Below are 13,642 nucleotides of genomic sequence, written 5' to 3'. Positions count from 1 at the left end.
CTTTTTTCCTCCTGAAAAGTAAGGGGAAATGTGTGTGCGTCTTATGGAGCGAATGCAGGCTGTGCAGCTATCCCAGAAGCCAGAACAGCAAGAGGGATTGCTGCTTTCACTGCACAGCGATCCCTCTTGCTGTTCTGGCTTCTGAGATTCAGAATATATTTTTTTTCTTGTTTTCCTCCTCCAAAAACTAGGTGCGTCTTATGGTCTGGTGCGTCTTATAGAGCAAAAAATACGGTAAGTAATATTTCTGCCACCCCCTTGCAAAAGAATGTGCATATCAGAGACAGCGCAGTTTTAGCCTAAGCCTTTTCTTGACAAGCTGGTTTTCTACTTGCAGTGAACTTCTTGTCTCTGGAGGAACATTTCCTCATGTGAGCTTCTGCCGGCAATCTGAAGTGGTACGGTTTGTCACAAAGCTGGGCCTGTTGTCTCCTAGCAGGGCAGGTGTGGATAGTATAGAAATTATGGAACTAATCCTGAGTTCACAGCAGGTAAGCCAGAGATCTACAGTTGCCACAATGGTGATTCTGGTCTTGAGACTGACTTTTGAAAGTCCTCCAGTTTTGAAAGTTTAAAATACTAGGAAGGAGCCTTGAGAGGCTCCATCAGGCTAGCAGCAGTGGTGGTGAGTTTATCCCTGTGTACACATTAATGTTTTACTTGCATTCATGAAAGCTATATTAGGTATTATAATGACAGCAATGATCAGTATTACTGTTACTAGTGCAGACCCTGTGGCAGCAGTAGGCCAGGTGGGATTCTGTTCTTTTTTAAATAAATTTTATTTTAAAAGTTTTTACATGCATTATTATTTGCATTAGTCCACAAACAATGTCAGTACAGTGGTACATAGGGTTAAGAACTTAATTCGTTCTGGAGGTCCGTTCTTAACCTGAAACTGTTCTTAACCTGAGGTACCACTTTAGCTAATGGGGCCTCCCGCTTCACCACCACCACACGATTTCTGTTCTCATCCTGAAGCAAAGTTCTTAACCCAAGGTACTAATTCTGGGTTTGCGGAGTCTGTAACCTGAAGTGTCTGCAACCCGAGGTACCACTGTATCTTTATGGGGGTTCTTCCAGCCCTCGGACTTCCCCCCACCTGTCTCCCCGGTTTATTAAATTTCCTTTTGAATATCCTTTGTCATATTATATTAAAAGTGCCAGTCCAATCCTTCTAATGTTTTTAGATGTTTGTAGTGCTCCTTCATATATTCTATAAAGTTAATCCATTCTTTTTTAAATTGATTGTCCTCTTGGCGTTTAATCTTCCCGGTCAATTTTGCCATTTCAGCATAATCCATCAGTTTCAGTACCCATTCGTCTTTCGATGGGGTTCTTTCTTCTTTCCATCCCTGGGCATGCAACATTTTTGCTGCTGTTGTCACATACGTTTAACTTCCAAGGTATGACTGTATTTGATTGAAATCCCTCCTGGAACAACAACCCCCCAAAAAAGGTCTTCAGTACTGAGAGCAGAACACATGGCCATCGACATCAGTGACAGGCAACTGACTCACCACAGACAAACAAAAGTGTTTCTTCGAATAGCAGATAACTTGTGGCGTTCACTCCTGCATGATACAGTGATGGTCATCAGCTTAGATGCCTTTTCAAGCTGATTAGACAGATTTGTGGATCCATGACTCATGGCTAAGTGTCACGAGGGCTATATGAAATCTTACTGCATTAATGGCAGTAAGCCACTAAATAACATCTGTTGGGGAGAAGTAACTGCGGGTGGCTGCTATATTGCCTTAATGCTCTACTTTTTGGAAGCATCCGCTTGGGAACTGGGCAAGAGGAGGCTGAACAACATGGAACTGACCCAACAGGGTTATTGCTTTTACTTTTTTTTTTTACCTTTTACCTTATTGCTTAGCAGTCTGGTCACTGCATTTTGAACGTACTGGAGCATACCCTCCAACATTTCTCTGACTAAAATAGGGGTGTCCTATTCAATAATAATAATAATAATAATAATAATAATAATAATAATAATAATTTTACTATTTATACCCTGCTCATCTAATTGGGTTGCCCCAGCCACTCTGGGTGGATCTCAACATATTATAAAGAGAATAATAAAATATTAAACATTAGAAAACTTCCCTATACAGGGCTGCCTTCAGATGGCATGAGGGTTGGATAACTCCATACCCTCCAACATTTCTCTGATAAAAATAGGGATGCAGGTGGCACTGTGGTCTAAACCACTGAGCCTTGGGCTTGCCGATCAAAAGGTTGGTGGTTCGAATCCCCGCGACGGGGTGTGCTCCCGTTACTCGGTCCCAACTCCTGCCAACCTAGCAGTTCGAAAGCTTGTCAAAGTGCAAGTAGATGAATAGGTACCGCTCCGGCGGGAAGGTAAACGGCGTTTCCGTGTGCTGCTCTGGTTTGCCAGAAGTGGCTTAGTCATGCTGGCCACATGACCCGGAAGCTGTCTGCGGACAAACGCCGGCTCCCTCAGCCTATAGTGCGAGATGAGCACCGCAACCCCAGAGTCGGTCACGATTGGACTTAACTGTCAGGGGTCCCTTTACCTTTACCTAAGGAAAAGCAGGGCATTCTGGGATCAAGTCAGAAACTGGGGCTGCTTCTGTAAATCTGAGACTATCCCTGGAAAATCAGGACATTTGGAGGGTCTGCTGGAGTTCCTGGTCACTTTTTAAAGGCAGCCCCACGTTTAACACATTATGACCAAAGGCTGTGTCCTCAGGCATGCCATGGTCAACATCAGCATTTGGGGCAGATGGGGTCAGCTCACCCATCCTGTCCCCATTATACCACCCCTCACATAGGGCCAGTCTGAGACATGCCATTTATCCTGCCAAATTCAAGGCTAGGGTTTTCTGAAGCAAAAGATGCCAGAGGTTCACGGGTGCTGGAGCCCCAGAACCTTTAAAAACAAAAAACACAAAAACTCAGTCCCTGAAATGGGTGGGGCAAAGTGGCAGTTAGGTGGCTTTAACCCTTTAGGTGGTAGCTCGGTACACGGTGGCCTCCACAAAATGAGCCAGGTGGGTTCAGGTTTTCTCTAACTCGAAGTTAAATACAGTGGTACCTTGGTCCTCAAATTTAATCTGTTCCGGAAGTCCGTTCCAAAACCAAAGCGTTCCAGAACCAAGGCACACTTTCCCATAGAAAGTACAAAACAGATTAATCTATTCCAGACTTTTAAAAACAACCATTAAAACAGCAATTTAACATGAATTTTACTATTTAACAAGACCACTGATTGATAAAATGAAAGCAATAATCAATTTACTGTACTAGAAAATAAAAAAGACAGTATCGAAGATGATAAAAATTAAAATTATTTTTTTTCCTTACCAGCGCTGATGATAGTCATTGTCTGGATGAGGGCTTTTATCCATTTCCACAGTCACACAGTCAATCAATCAGTAGCTAAACTGGGTTCCACACAGTCACAAAAACGAATGAACCGAAAAAGCCTCAAAAACAGAAAAGTAAAATAAATAGCAAAAACAAAAGCGCCAAACTTAATCCATTCTGGAAGTCTGTTTGACTTCCGAAATGTTTGAAAACCAAGGCGCAGCTTCTGATTGGTGCAGGCGCCCTGGAAACAATCGATGACAGCCGCATCGGACATTCGGCTTCTGAAAAACATTCAAAAACTGGAACACTTACTTCCGGGTTTTTGCCGTTTGAAAACCAAGGCATTTGAGTATCAAGGCGTTTGAGAACCAAGGTACCACTGTATTGAATTTGCAAAACAAAAGTAGCACAGCCGCCATAAAGTGATTCACTTTTACGTTGTGGCACAGGTGTGTTTGCAGGTTTAGTGCAATGTATTGTGAACATCACTATTGGAACCTATTCCTCCTTTCCTTCTGGCTAACATGCCTTGCCCAAGTGCTAAATCATAAGCAGTAAGTACCACGTGCACACTGATAGTTAGTTTGTGGTAGGATTCATATGAAACCAGCAGTTTATTTTAAGTGCAATTCTGCAACAAGACACTAGAGGGGCTCTTAGCTGCACAGTAGCCATAGGAGCTTGGCACAGATAGGTAACCCAAGGCTAAGAAATCCACTCCAAATCGACAGTGGTGGAGCTTCATGCTCTGGCACTGGGGGCAGAGAGCAGGCGGCGGTGTGGCTGGCATGTGTCCCGGAGCATGGCACCCAGAACGGGGGAGGGGGGGCAGCCGGGGGCGGTATGCTCCCCCGCACCCCCTCTTCCTCCACCAGTGCAAATGGATCTCCCCTTGGGCTGCAATTGGATTTACTGGGTCCAAAACCCTATCTAAACAGTTATGGGAGAACAGTGTTATAAGAAAAAACCCCTGCTCCTTTATCCCTTATGGGGTATCCAAGAGCCCTTATAGATTCCTTATGTAGGTTTGCTATTGGTAGGAGGAAACAACAGAGGCCAACCCGAAAATATTGAGAAGCAAAGCAGATAGTAAGCTTGATCTTTGGCCACCTCATGGGAAAAGAAGACTCTCTGGAAAAGACCCTGATGTTGGGAAAGATTGAGGGCACAAGGAGAAGGGGACGACAGAGGACGAGATGGTTGGACAGTATTCTCTAAGCTACTAACATGAGTTTGACCAAACTGCGGGAGGCAGTGGAAGACAGGAGTGTCTGGCGTGCTCTGGTCCAGGGGGTCACGAAGAGTCGGACATGACTAAACAACTAAATGACAAATCGGGTCCTCCCTTAAAGAGGGCACGTATTGCGATGAGACCTGACACCCTGTGTTGTGGGTGGGTACGATTGGTCAGCCACAACACCTGAGTGGTAGGTCCCTCGATGCTGGGTACAATCTGGCCAATGGGACGCAGTCCAAATGGTTCGAGGGACCTATTTATGCCCATGCACGTGACCCAGAGCTTCCTCTTTCGGCGCTTGCATTCAGAACACCCGCCCACCTCTCCCTACTTTTAGGGCTTTGCACTTGACCTTGCTATGCCATCGTGCGTCGTCTGTCATTGGGACAGGGGCACGGCAGGAATTTTCCTCACTTGGCTGATTGGCTGTTGCCATTTGGGTTTCACCTGCCACGTAGCAAATCATCACTTGTAAGGCTGCGGATGGGCTCTGGTTCAGGTGATAGGGATGGGAGAACGCTCTCGCCATCCTTTTGTGAAGGGTATTCCGTTAAAGGAATCCAGGGACTCAGTGGTTCGGTCAACCCCTGAGAAGGGGTTGTGCCCGTGCCTGAGTCCAGGGGGACATTTGGTTGGCGGAGTTAGCCCGTTCCGCTTTCCCAGGTGTTCCCCCTTGGCTGACCTATGCTGGAACCCTGGGTCAGCGCTACCTGCATGGCAGGGAGCTAGTCGAACCAGAGCCTATGCAACCTGTCACTTTCTGTAATCAATAAAGTTGTGGCCTAAATTCTGCCAAAAATCAAACCAAAATTTTGTGTGAATTTATTTAGGGGGGAGGTTTTTGGGTCTGAACACGCAAAAGCCTGATCTTTATTAAACTGTTGCAACAGGGCTTCCACTCCCCCCACGCAGGGAGGGAGGAAAGGAACCCAGAACATTGATGTGTAAGCTCTTATATAGACTTTTGAGTTTGCCTACCCTGTAGCTCAAGACCACCCCCCAAAATATCATACATATATCACAGAAAGAGGTGGTCCCCAGCAGAAATCTGAGTGTGTTGCTTCTCTCCTGTTGGCCAGGATACCTGATAATACCTTATTATCTGATTGCCTTTTCTGTGTAGCCTGGCCATTCCTTTGAGATGGTAAATAGTACCTGAATCTCTTACGCATATTGATAGTGTACTCAGCGTAACAGATACTTGCCAGACTGTTTACAGGGAGGTGTGAGCCCCTACAGTTCAAAGACAATTGGAAAGCTTTTCCCATTTCCTTCCTCCTTGCAGAGAAATATTTGAGGTCAATTTGGGAGAATCAAAATGGCTTCAGGATTGTTCTCCTGTACTGTTTCAGATACGTGGTTTATATACTTACATATGTGTTTGCCTTGTACATTTATGAACATTTATTTTATATATACAGTGGTGCCTCGGGTTAAGTACTTAATTCGTTCCGGAGGTCCATTCTTAACCTGAAACTGTTCTTAACCTGAAGCACCACTTTAGCTAATGGGGCCTCCTGCTGCCGCTGTGCCGCCGGAGCATGATTTCTGTTCTCATCCTGAAGCAAAGTTCTTAACCCGAGGTAGTATTTCTGGGTTAGTGGAGTCTGTAACCTGAAGCGTATGTAACCGGAAGGGTATGTAACCTGAGGTACCACTGTATAAGACCTTAGAAATCTTATAACAACAGGAAATTTTCATTTTACAAATCACTCCTCCTGAATACTGAAATACAAATATTCATAAAAGAATCCTGTGGTGCTTCAAAGATACACACAGACACACACAAAGAGAGAGAGAGAGAGAGAGAGAGAGAGAGAGAGAGAGAGAGAGAGAGAGAGAGAGTTGTCTGCTACCTGGGGAGAGCAGTTCATGCACCAGATGACGTGGGTACTAGTTCGCAAAAGCACATACTGCAATAAATATGCTTGTCTTAACAAAAAAATTTTTCCTTCCAGTAGCACCTTAAAGACCAACTAAGTCAGTTCTTGGTATGAGCTTTCGTGTGCATGCACACTTCTTCAGATACACTGAAACAGAAGTTTCCAGACCCTTCTATATAGTGAGAAGGTGGGGAGGGGTATTACTCAGAAGGGTGGTGGGAATGGGTGATTGGCAGATAGCTGTGATGAGCCTGTTGACGACTCTTAACGACTGCAATAGGTCTTACAGGAAAAAGCAAGGGGTGAGAAGGTGAAAAATGGCTTTGTCATGTATAATGAGATAAGAATCCAAGGTCTTTGTTCAGACCAGGTGTCTCCATGGTTTTAAGTTTGGTGATAAGTTGCAATTCAGCAGCTTCTCTTTCCAGTCTATTTCTGAAATTCCTTTGTAGTAAAACAGCTACTTTGAGATATTGTATAGAATGTCCTGGGAGATTGAAGTGTTCTCCTACTGGTTTCTCCTACTGGTTTCAATGTCCCACACTTCTGAAGAAGTGTGCATGCACAGGAAAGCTCATACCAAGAACTAACTTAGTTGGTCTTTAAGGTGCTACTGGAAGGAAAAAAAAAATTGTTTTGACTATGGCAGACCAACACGGCTACCTATCTGTAACTATGCTTGTCTTTGTGAGTGTATGCACAGTGATGGCCAAACTTGGCCCTCCAGCTGTTTTGGGACTACAAGTCCCATCATCCCTGACCATGGGTCCTGTTAGCTAGGGATGATGGAAGTTATAATCCCAAAACAACTGGAGGGCCAAGTTTGGCCATCACTGGTATGCCTGTTTATTTAAGAGGCTGGCATGGCTAGCCCTCTGTAAAATATATATGAGGGTTTTCAAATGTCCAAATGTTTGATATCCATATTGTTCTCTTTGTCACTGAATGCTAAGGAAATTTTACGGGAGAGTAATTCATCTCTCTCAGAGACTATTGTTCTCCCCTCTCCCCAAACTACTTTATAATTATTAAAGTAGGTGTTTTTTCTTTCCCCCAGTCTGTGGACCTGTGATGCAATAATAATAATTTTGCACCACACCACGTGCTGGGAAAGAAAAACCTCAGTGCTTTTTCTTTTCCTAAACTCAGTGGGTGTCTAATGGTAAGAAGGGACCGGCTGAAAGTCACTGGCCTCTCCACATCCTCTTTCTATTCTTTGACACGACCAGAGACTAAATATATTGCCTGCTGGTGGAAACCAGAGCAGCAGAAAAGAGGAGGCAAGTCAGACCAGTCTGATGCACATCCACACTGCCAAATGAGGAACACAAAAGCTGTTGATGTTGTGTTGTTGTGTTACTGTTTTTATTTTTATTTTATATACAGTGGTACCTTGGGTTACATACGCTTCAGGTTACATACGCTTCAGGTTACAGACTCCACTAACCCAGAAATAGTGCTTCAGGTTAAGAACTTTGCTTCAGGATGAGAACAGAAATTGTGCTCCGGCGGCGCAGCAGCAGCAGGAGGCCCCATTAGTTAAAGTGGTGCTTCAGGTTAAGAACAGTTTCAGGTTAAGAACGGACCTCCGGAACGAATTAAGTACTTTACCCGAGGTACCACTGTATTGTGATCTTTTCTGTGAACCGCCCTGAGACCTCCGGGTATAGGGTGGCATATAAGTTCAATTAAGAATAAGAATAAGGATTTGGCCTCTTGGTCCCTAAGTGGCTTTCTGGCAGGATGGACTGAACTCAGATGCACAACAGAGGACCATTAAGTGCATCCTGGATTTAGATGGAGAAACAGCAAAGCCTCTTTTGTCCTGGATGATGCCCCATCCATGCAAACCAAAGGGTTGGGTCATTTTCTTCGCCCCTGCCCACCAGGAAAGTGAGCTCCAGGACCTCTCAGCAACTGGGATTTAGGTGAGCTATTCTCACTCCTCATAAGATGGCCCCAGAAAATCCAATTGGCTGCTGCAGCCATATAACGGAGTCCGTGATGGGCATCTAGAGGCAATGAGCCTGCAGTCCTCACATGGCCGGTTCTGACTGACTGCGTCAAAATGCTGGTGCATTGCATTCTAGCGCCACAAACTGGATCAGATGGGATGCGTTGCCACTATTTTGCTTGAGCCCGAGGTGGCATTTCAGATATTGCTCACGGTGATCCAAAACATGTGCTGAATTGGAGCAGATATCAGTCAGGTTTTCACTGGACTGATGTTTGTTCTGATTCAGTGTTTTTCTGGGGAAAAGCAGCAGCCAAACATAAAAGATTGGACGCTTGGGTTGCGAACGTGATCCGTGCAGGATGCACGTTCGTAACCCACAGCGCTCGCAACCCGTGTCTGCGCATGCACGGGTTGTGATTCTGCACATGCGCAAAGCGCGATTTAGCGCTTCTGCACATGCACAACTGCCGAAACCCAGAAGTAACCCGTTCTGGTACTTCTGGGTCTCAGCAGTCCGCAACCTGAAAAAAACACAACCTGAAGTGGACACAACATGAGGTATGACTGAACTGCTCAGGGAGCCATGCCTAGGAAACATGAGATAAGCAGAAAACATCTTGGCCTCAGGGCTTTCTAGGCGTGGGAGAAGTCTCTGTGGATCATTTATAACCTTGCATTTGTGATCTTCCATGTGTTTGATGTTTTGAGTTTTGCTATATGGTCTGCTTGTCAAATGCTTTCCAAACATCTATGCAAGAGAAGCACACATTTGCACACATGCCGTGCTGCTGAACAGAATCAATGCGCTGGGGGGGAAACACGCCTATCTCTGCAACTGTTTTTGACCAGATTAGTTTATCCTGTTGTTGTTGTTGTTGTTGTTGGCATTTGACCACTTATGAATCTGGAAATGCCTTGGAAGGAAAAAACCCATCAGAATGATTGAAAATCTTTGCTGAGATCCCCCACCACAAATACCAAGCCGATTCCTCACATTTTTCAGTCCACCCATTTCCAGTGAAGTACTGTACTAAAAACAATCAATTTACAACAGATGGTCAAGCATTTAAACAAATTAGTTAAATGAAGAGCTCATCTTTCTTTATTTCATAACTTGAAGCCATTGTTTCCTGGGGTTCCTATGCCCTTTTAAAATGTGGGGGAGGTTTGAGCAGTGTTATTGGGTTATTGTTTTTATTTTAATTACATATTTATATATGATTTTATATTTTGATTGTGTTCTGTGAACCATCCTGAGACCTCCGGGTATAGGTTGGCATACAAATTCAATAAATAATAATAATAAAATAAAATAATTAATTTTTATTTTTGAGTGACAGGTTGCTAAAGTTTAAAGCCATATGTTTTAGATCAGGCATGTCCAGTTCCCGAGAGACTGCGATCTACTCCCACCATGAAAAAACTGGCAGATCTACCCATTGGATTGACCAAAGTTGTTTTTGGGGGAAGCCAAACTTGTTGAGGTATTTTTTTGTTAGTTTGTTTTTGAGAGATCGATCAGGATCACGCAATCAACCAGGATCGACTGGGTCCCCAGTAGATCACAACCAGTCCCCCAGTAGATCACAATCAGTTGATCGCAACCCTGGTCCCCCAGTAGATCGCAACCAGTAGATCGCCCTCGACCTGTTGGACATGCCTGTTTTAGGGAATGGTTCTCAACACCTTTCCAGAACGTTGGGAGCATAGCTGTCAACTTACAGATTTGAAAATAAGGGACCAGCACCCCAAAAAATAAGGGATCAATAAGGGATCAACAATTACTTGGATAAAATACATATTTTGTTGCGTGCAAATGGCTTTAGATACCTATTAGGTCCATAAATTACCATATAGTATATATTCAACACAAAAAAGCAACAATTTGTTGTTGACAAAGGACAGCTGGACATAGAAAGGGCCCCATTACCTTCAGTAGCTTATTTAAGGGACATCATCAATAAGGGACAGCAGCGGGACATGGCGCTGGGATAAGGGACTGTCCCGCCAAATAAGGGACGCTTGACAGCTATGGTTGGGAGGTGGGTGGTAACAGTGTTAACCAAGGTGGGATTTCCCCCAGATTTGCTTACCTCCCTTGCAAGCTATCTCTGCCTGGATATTATGGTGGGAGTCCTACAGGCACTGGGCAATCTGAGCATCTCTCACGCCTGTTTTTCAGCAGCCCCATTTTGGCTACAATCCTGTTGGCATTCACCATCTGAGTTTGGGGACGACAGAGCAAAAGTGGTCCATTGATCTTTTCTGTCACTTTACACATGAACTAGGCAGTTATTATGGAACTGCCATGCTATGCATCTTTCAGTCCACATATCGTAATTCTGTTGGGTGGGGTAGGGGGTTTCTGGAGAATTTTGAACTGGAAAACAATCTCAGTTTTTTTAAAAAATATATATGCAACTAATGCGCTAGTAAGTTTTCAGTTTACATTGGAACATTTTTCTCGTGCTCTAGACAATGATCTAATTAAGCATGCTTATTCTGCTTGTTTATTCTTGACAAGAAAGCTGCCAAGCTTGCTTAATATTGTATTTGCAATCAGCATCTATTCATTGTCACTAATGGATTGATGAAATGGATTTTTTTCCACAGAAACACAAAGCACTAAAAAACCTCCTGCACATAAACTCACCACCACCATGGCCCATATGATAACTTTATCCATTTGTAACCCTCCCATGATCTGCCACTGCTTATTTGTATTTTTTTTTAATTGTAGGTAAGAGAAAGATGGAAGAGCAGCACAATCTCAACAGATGTAAACGCTCTTAGTTCTTCATGTCCATCTTTTTGAAGAGGCATGGTTTTGATATGGGCAGTGAACAAAGTGGGGAATGAACTTATCACGGCTCAGCACAGATTCACTAGAACCTTTATGGTGGGCACCTGTTTTTTTTAAATAAAAAATAAAAAATGATGTTTTCATTGGTGCTAAAATACATTGCTACATATTTCTAATACTAAATTTTTGACAAAATAGTACATAAGTGAAATGCTGATTTTTAAAAAACAAAAGCAAGAACACTTGTTAGGCACTATCCAATGTTTGCCCTGCTCTTACAAGAAGTTTCAACCTGCAGTTCTGATCCAAAGCAAACATTAAACATTCCGGACTGGATTTAACTAAGGAGCTGTGCTAGTAGGTGAAGTGTCAGTGGGTTCCCACGAGGCAAGACACAGTGATAACAGCAATAACTTTTGTTGAACTAACAGAGCTGGACAACAGGGGCAAAGCAACTGCTTATATACATTTCTGCAAGCCTGGGCCATTCCCACTCCCAATGTAATTGGCTGTCCAGATTTCCAAACTGTGAATCATGGGCCCAAATCCTGAAATGTTCTGTGATTGGATCTCATGTATTGAATCAGAACATAGGAGCTCAAAATTCTTAGTCCAGACTCAAGCTCAGGCAAACACAGACCACTGAATACATAACAGTAGGGGCCAGAGATTTCCTTCCCTCTCTTCCCCCAAGTCCCAGCTAATCAATGGTGGGCCAGGGGGTGTCCTGGAGAAGCCCTAGAAAAGTTTGCAGTGGGAGAAGAGATCATACAGTCAGGTAAGCCAAAACGCTTCTACAGGCGAAACAATAAACAGTGTCATGTGGACTCCACCCTGTTTTTCACATTTTGTGGGTAGCGTTTGGCAATCACACTTAAATGAATAAATGCATAGCACACAAGAAATGATTTTTTAAAAATGATCTCATTAATCCAAGCTCCCTTTTCTTTTCAAAGGGTAGCTCAGATTAATGGGACCTCCCCCACCCACAGCAGCTCTGTCACACGAAATATAGCGAGGTGGCCCTGCAGAAATAGCCCTGATCATGTGGAAAGTTCGTTGCAACTCCACTTGCAGCTTATAGCAGAAGAACGACTATTTATTTGTCCAGAAGCAGCCCACTGTGCAGGTGTGCGAGCCTTAACTTTTAGAGACAAGGGGCTGAAACCTGACACACTTCAGGGCACGACTGTTGCATGTTAACACGTTGCAAAAAGTGTGTGTGTGTGTGTGTGTGTGTGTGTGTGAAATCCCCAGCATTTCCCCACAAGGCAAAATAGGGACAAAATAATGACACTGTTTTATAACAAGTTGAAACCAGAAAGTAGGGGGACTCCCCCTAGATAAGCTCCAAATAGAAAGCACCAGCAAAAACTAGAGTTTTTGGTTCAGCCCACTGTCATCCAAGCTGAAACCCTAAACTTTTTCTTTCCTTGCCCACCAACACAGAGCTGGAGAAGAAGATTACCCCTCCCTGTCTTGCACAGGCTTGCCCTATGAATGGCTTCCCGGATGAGCTGGTGATTGGCCATCACCAGCCTTGGGTCCCCTTAACGGCTTGTTGTTGTTTAGTCATTTAGTCGTGTCCGACTCTTCGTGACCCCATGGACCAGAGCACGCCAGGCACTTCTGTCTTCCTCCCGCAGTTTGGTCAAACTCATGCTGGTAGCTTCGAGGACACTGTCCAACCATCTCGTCCTCTGTTGTCCCCTTCTCCTTGTGCCCTCAATCTTTCCCAACATCAGGGTCTTTCCCAGGGACTCTTCTCTTCTCATGAGGTGGCCAAAGTATTGGAGTCTCAGCTTCACGATCTGTCCTTTCAGTGAGCACTCAGGGCTGATTTCCTTCAGAATGGAGAGGTTTGTTCTTCTTGCAGTCCATGGGACTCTCAAGAGTCTCCACCAGCACCATAATTCAAAAGCATCAATTCTTCGGCGGTCAGCCTTCTTTATGGCCCAGCTCTCACTTCCATACACCACTACTGGGAGAACCATAGCTTTAACTATGGTTTATCTCTAATGGCTTATCTCCTGGCAATGCCCTGGTGCAGAAAAAGGTGAGCCTGCTTTCTTCACACTGCAGGACCCAATGCCCATCATCTTAATGCTCACAGCCCTTATCAAACCCTGGCACCCAAGAATCTAGAGAGGAGCAGGGCACCTGCAACCGAGGGAAGTCAGGGCAGCTGCAAACCCGTAGCAATATTATTTATGACGACCATTTGTAATTCCCACCTTTCATAAGGGCATAAGGATAGTTCTGCTGGATCAGACCAGTGGCCCATCTAGTCCAGCAGCCTCTAATTCTTACAGTTACCAGTCGGACATTCTTGGGAAGCCTGCAAGCAGGACCCAAGGGCAACAGCAGTCTCCCCTTCTGTGTTTCCAGAAATTGGAATTCAGACATCTAGCACCTCTGGCTGT

The sequence above is a fragment of the Podarcis melisellensis genome (assembly GCF_964234715.1).
Source record: "Podarcis melisellensis genome assembly, chromosome: 17".
NCBI lineage: Eukaryota > Metazoa > Chordata > Lepidosauria > Squamata > Lacertidae > Podarcis > Podarcis melisellensis.
This window is presented reverse-complemented; position numbering follows the sequence as displayed.